Raw genomic sequence first — 7,154 nt, 5'->3', positions numbered from 1 at the left:
GATTTCTTTTCTTTGGTTTAAAAAGTGTTTAAAAAACCAAAGTCTTTTTTCTTTATTTAAATCAGAATAAAAATCATTATGTAAAAGAGTTTTATCCAATTCAAATTCTTTTTCGATGACATTAATGACATTTTCTGTGACTGCAGAAAATGTAGGGGATGTTGGAGGAGAAGGTTCCTTCTCTTCCTGACTTTGAATATGTTGACTACTAGTGTAGATTGGATGTGGAACACTAGTGGTGTAATCAACTGATCGGATGGAGGTACTAGGTACATCTGAAGTAGAGAACCTAGGTTGACTTTGAAAAGGAAGATTTATTACTGAAGGGACTTTTGTAAATTTCCTTTCTAAGGAAGGAATACTTGAGCATGAAGCTTTATCAGAAAATCTGGATGAGGTAGATCTTCTGAACGATAGTTTGACTTTACCATCGGAATACTGAGTCACATTTTGCAACTCTGTATTGGGCTCAAGTTGTTTCGGAATCGCTGGTGGAGCGGCTCCTTCAAGGATCCATTCCTCTGGAAGATTTACATCTTTCCATTGGATTGGTTTGGGAATGACCGTGTTTGCTTTGGACAAATCAGTCTGCAAGAGAAGGGTTTCATCTCTTTTTGACTGGTATTTATGCTGTGTGCTAAATGCAGAAATCTGGGTCCAAAGGCTTCACTTTGTGTAGCATCGATCTGGTCTAACAACGCCACGTACTAATTAGTTATTTAAAATTTGACCAACCGCGTTCAAATTTGTTTGATCACTGTATGATCCAAAGGCATATATATATATATATATAAATATATCTTAAATATGATTTAAGATAGAAATTTAGACATTCCATAAATAGTTTAAGGAACAAAATAAATTTCATAAATCCTCGATTAAACATTATGTAATATCGAGCACGTAAAATGACCATTTTGGACATGTTCCTGTTCATATATGATTATGGACTTCTAGCCCAATTTTGGGTTTAGAATTTTGGGCTTTTATTGGATCTCATATGGATTAAGAGAAAGCATTAGAACATGTCACAAAAGAAGCCCACATTCAACCATTTGATTTGATCAAAATGGGATTAATTAATTAAAGATATAATTAATTAATTTAGCATTTATTTATTTGATTAAATAAAATATTGAAGTGATAAGATCACTTTCAATAAGTAATGGCTAAGTGGGTGGGTCTAGTACATGATAATGTTTGGTGCCATTATTGGAGATAATGGTGGCTTTATTTGGTGGAATGAATCATCATGAACTAGCATTCATGTTTCTTCATTATCTCTTTCATTTCTAAACGAAATTTCAAGATTCCAAATCCTATGAACTCCTAGAACATGTCTAAGTGTGGACTGACTAGAGGCATCACAATTGGGGTCCTTTAAGGATCTCAGATCGTGGGAAAACAGAAGTTGTTCGTGCAGAGCTCTATTTTCTGGACAGTGTTCGTAACTTGCTGTTTTCAGTCATTTTCTCCTACTTCACGAAGTCATTTTTGAAACTACAAGTTAATTAAACTTCAAACTTTCCTCTTGATTTTCGTTTTTGAATGAAGCCGATCTGAGGTTTCTAGAGCTTCCGCCATCCGTTTTAATTTTACTGTGCAAAAGTTGCGTTTTTAGAAACCTCATGGACAAATGTTGCCCTTCAGTTGCTTGCATGCTTCTCACCATATTTAGGATCGTCTGATTCTTTTTTTCACACACACTGTTTTGCTCTAGTGTATAGGCTGATGTAAGTTTTCTTTTGATGATGCCATGTGACTCACAAAAATTAACAAGTTCATGTGAGTTGTATTTATTGGGAAAATATGCTCTTTAAAAGCATATGTGTTTATTTAATTGTAATAAACATTTTTTCTGATTAATAAAATTAATGAGGTATTTTATTCAAATATCTTAATTGCATTAATATTTTTATTAAAGTTCATTTAATCATATTATATGTATTTATGTGATCACCATGTAGATTCACAAAAGACATAAATACAAGTTATCTTATGATTAAATAAATTTAGTTCGCAATTGATAAATAAAGTTGGGCACTTTATTTAGGTATAGACTGTAATGAATTCATTGAATGATTTGTCTTAATCATGTATGAATTTATTGATGTAGTACGACTACATTGAACAGGATCACATATGAGATTTAATTAACTTTGAAATGACTGTCAGACTTATTAAATCTCATAGACATTGATTTTACTGTAATCTTAATCTTGAGTTAGTTATGATTTCATGATTGTAATTGTTATTCCATTTGAGTTACCAATGGGCACGACACACAATTGTGGCAAGATTACCCGGTATCTTGGTGGGAGCAATTATGAGTATTGGAGTTATGGATTAACAACATAGAATTTGTACAACACATCTCTTGATGGGTTTTCGGCACTTGATCATAGAATTCTCTGGCCATAGCGTGTCAACATATTTAGTATGTTGAAAATGATCATTAGAGAAAACCAGTAAGTATCAAGGAATAAAATGTAATTAAATTGATTGGACAGTTGAGATATCGATTTAATTAATGATGTGGTACAAAGGATTCTGCGGTAAAGAAATTAATGTGGCTTGGGACGAATTATTATTCGAGCATACAATTATGGAGGTCAATTCCAATCTTTTAGTGGAGTAGATTTGAAATTAAATAATTAGGCTAGTTTAATTACAGGCCTAATTGTTATAGCCACTATTGTATGTTCCCAAATGATCCCCGGGTTAGCTCATTTAATTGACTGCGTCACTACTGGACTAATAAGGAAGATAACTAGCTATTTGGGTCAAAAGCCTAAATATATCATTTAGTGAGAGGCTCTATTTAATTAGCTTGTGTGTAAGGGACCTTAGATTATTTTACAAGGTGGGTCCCCTATAGAAAAAGTAAGTAACGTGAGTTTTGATTTTCATTATTTGGAGCCTAGGGTTTTCACTAAAGGGTGATATAAAAAGACTTATTTTCTCTAAAGAAAAAGATAGAGCAGACATTTTATACAGATCAGAGAAAAATATTTTTTTCTCTATTATTGAGAGAAAAATTTTCTCGTGCTAGTTGCTTTGGTAGTGATAAAGGCGCCCACACGTCAAGTACATATCAAACTTGAGTCATAACTTAGAAGATCATTGGTGCCAGTTCGTGTTCTAACAAGCGTGGTGATGACGGATCATGATCTAACAGGAGTGGTGGTGACGGATCGTGATCTAGGAGCCTAAATCATTTCAATGGAAAAAACCAAATCGGATTTTCAAGGTACGATTTTTAGATTACAAATTCATATATATTATATGAGAGCGGTCTTTAAAAGGTTTTATAAAAATTTTAAAAACTTGAGTTTTCCCCAATAGTATTCTCTTCTACGATCAGTGCGAAGTACTTTTATTTGGCTGCTAATTTATTTCTCAACAAGAACTTTATAGTAAACCCATGTTTTGCGACTACAATCATCAATGAAAGTAATGAAATAACATTTACCTCCATTAGATGCTAGTTTTATTGGCCTGCAAATATCATAATGAACTAGCTCCAACAACTTCTTTGCTTTCCATGATTTTCCTTTGGGAAAGGGATCGCCGTTTTTTTGCCAACAATGCAATCTTCACAAACATTTGAGAGACGATCAAACTATGGAAGATCAGCAACCATCTTCTTTTATTGTAGAGTCTTTAAACCACCAAAATTTAGATGTCCATAACGATAGTGCCAAACCCAAGCCGCCTCCTTCAGTCTTACTGAGAAACATGAATGAATAATGTTGTGCAAATAGAGAGGAAACATTCGGTTTGCTGTCATGCTGACTTGAGCAACTAAGCCCAGTTTTTCATCTCGAATTCGATAGACACCATTTTTGATAAAAAAAATTGTACTCTTCTCTTGCAGTTGATCCACACTAAGCAAATTAGTCTTTTAACTTTGGAACAAAAAGAACATTAGAGATAGTCTATGTTGAGCTTCCCTTAGTCTAGATAGAAACTCTTCATTTTCCCATAACAGAAACTCTTCATGACAAGTTTCATCCAAATAAGAGAATGCAGACTTAGTATGGAGTATAGGATTCCATATGATATCGAACTAAAAATTTCTGGTAAAAGTAACACCCCTAGTCCATAGGCTCAGGCATTTGCAGACTTCATGGTCGAATGTACTGAAGCGAACCAGGAATCAACTCTACTTTAAAGGCAGCGTGTTTCTGCTTCAAGGTGCTGCTCGAAAGTACGCCTCTGAGTATCCAGATCTTTCCTAGTGTTAATCAGCTCATTTCTTACGCTTGATAGCTCATGCTCGAGCTGAGAAACCTTGGATTCAGACAGAGCAACCTTCTCCTCGAGCTTTTCGATTGCAGCATTGAGTTTGGATGATTCCCCTTTCTCCTACTCTAACTCATCATTTAAACTTTGAGTTTCTGCCCTCAATCTCCTGTCGTAATCGACAACTCTAGACCTGTAGATCGAAGAAGCAGTAGAAAGCTGATACGCACACTGCTGGATGGTGTTAAACAAGTCAGGCAGGCTGCAATCATTCTGTTCAGCAAGAAACTCTTATTTCACATGCCTGGCGAGATCCCTCTAGAAGGAACTCAGGAAATCATAATCCTCAACTCGCTGAGAAGATCTTGATTGACTTCTTGCAGAATCAGAAATTACCGGGACTAGGGCCGAAGACTTTTAAACTATTCCCTCAGTCTCGTCAAGAGGAGGAGGCAGTGCTCGAATAGGTGAGGCATCCCTGGTAGCACCCTATTTTTTGGGGGTGTAGATGAACTACTTGGGGGGCAGTCAGTACGACCACGTTTCTTCATCAGCTCGAGTATATTACTCATCTCCTCAGATGCTGCAGAAACAAGTCGAGAGTTAATCAAGCTGGTAGTAGACAACGAATCTTTGTATGAGCTCGCGTTAACTAAAGCTGTCTCGACCGCAATTTGGGCTTTTCTTTTATTTCGTAGACCAGGCTCCAAGAAATTGAAACAAAAAAAAGTAAGAGAGTCAGATCAGAAGAAATACCAGAGGTTGTGGAGCAAAACGCAGTAAGTAGCAAGTGACATGGGGTGCAAAGGCGAGAAGCAACACATATCTCCCTCTTTGGTGTAGAAATTTTCTGACCCCACTTACTTCCTACAAAGAAAAACTTGTTCTTCCAGTTTCCTCCGGAGGTGGGGAGATCTATAATAGGTTTCTTTGCTTCGAGCTGCTTATAAAATAATATCAGCCCGCATATTATGGACTACTCTTGAGCTTGTATAGATGTTTTATGTCCTTCACGTAAGGCGCACCCATCCCACACCTGCACATATAGACCAAAGAGAACCCTCCACCCATTAGGATTGAGTTGACCAAGAGATAGTTTTAATTTTCCCAAAACTTTGATAAAGTATGGCTGAAGTGGTAGCCTAACACCAAGCCTGAAACACTCCAAATATAAGGTTACATATCCTCTTGGGGGGTGGCTAGGGGTGTTACTTTTACCATGAATTTTTAGTTCGATATCATCTGAAATCCTATACTCCATCCTAAGTCTGTCTAAGTCCTCCTGGGTGGCTTCACAGTCCACAAGGTCAATAGGATACAATTCAGCCTCAGTCCTATGACTAATTTTGTTTTCGTTGGCTGAGACTCCTCTGAAGAACTCTCATCGTCACTCTCATCATCACCAATAATCGGCACTACACTAGCATTAGGATTTTCATCAGTATGGGTCTCCTCCCCTGCAGCTCCCTCGTGGGATCTACCTTCTCAAGAAGAACAAGAAGTTTCTGGGGACATTCTCCTAAGAAGTTCCCTAGTTCTAGAAGGCCCAACTTCTTCTATGGTTCCTGAAGGTTAGGGTCTCACCTGGTAGAATAAAAAATGTTGATGTCGAAATCTGGTGGAGCTTCTGATAATGGAATTTAAATTGTATTGATGCTTCTAATGATCTACAATAACAAGAAACAGTCAAGAAAGCCGGATTTTTTCCCGTATTAACCCTCCAACGCTCAAGTCAGCTATTAGGTTATTTTTTTTGGAAAGAAGAATAAAATCTCACACACTTATAATTCCATTTTCTAAATTTTCTTTTTTTTTGGAAAAGACCCCCCTTTCAAGATCTTTCTCAATTTTTATAGACAATCGCTAGTATCAGTTGCTCTTCAATGTGTGACCGTTATCCAATTGAATGCGTCATTTGAATGTAAAAGTTTATACATCCATTTGTGTAATTATTGTGCTACTGTTATAATGTCTGATTGTATTAATCATCGTATCGAATTATACTTATGCGTTACGAACATACTTTTAAATAAATCTCAACGATCTAAAGTACGAGGCAAAACAAATGCGACCTGATTCTAATCTCCTCACTGAACGCTGGTCGAGTTGGAACATGCGACCAGATGACTTCCTCCTCGAGCTCATGTAACTTCTCTTTTTACACCCTAAACAATATATATTTTAATATTTCATATAAAAATTTAAAAAATATAAATATAAAAACTTTGAAATGTTGGATTTGTTCTAAGAATTTTAATATTTTCATTTTCTTAGTTTTTCTAATTAATTAATTTATTTTTGTTCACTATTTAATTAGACTATAAAAATTAACTTTTTTAAAAGCCCAACCCAACCCGACCCAACCTGCAAAACCATGGGTTGGGTCGGGATATGTAATGGGTTAGGTTGGGTTGAAAAATTAAACACGTTCTATATATTCAACCCAACCCGACCCAACCCAACCCGTGCCTATCCCTACTAAATACCAAAAGTTTTTATGGGTTTCCTCCTTCGAATTACACACCATTAAAAGGGATACTTCTTCTTCTTCATTTTCTCAAAAATTAGATCTTTCCCCACAATATTTATTTTAATTTTTACGGCATTCTGAGCGATAATGACCGTACTTGTGACAATGATAACATTCAACCTTACTTTTGTCTACTGAATTTTGTTGTGTCTTGCAAAACTTTGAGCCTCACGACCCTTCCAGCTTCCTTGAGTCTCAGCACCTCTATTTTCTCCATTTCTCTAGTGTGTATTCTTGTGTTTCCATCCACCTTTTCCATGCTCTTTTGAGTTGGGTTGCTGTCTACAATGCTTGTTCTTCACTTTCTTGCTGCGTTATCTTTTGCTCATGGAACCTATAGGGAATTTTGGTAATTCATTCTATTGGAAAGAGTATCTCC

This window comes from Citrus clementina, unplaced genomic scaffold, assembly GCF_000493195.1.
Source record: "Citrus clementina cultivar Clemenules unplaced genomic scaffold, Citrus_clementina_v1.0 scaffold_7, whole genome shotgun sequence".
NCBI lineage: Eukaryota > Viridiplantae > Streptophyta > Magnoliopsida > Sapindales > Rutaceae > Citrus > Citrus x clementina.
The sequence above is the reverse complement of the archived record's forward strand: the minus strand, read 5'-3'. Positions refer to the sequence as shown.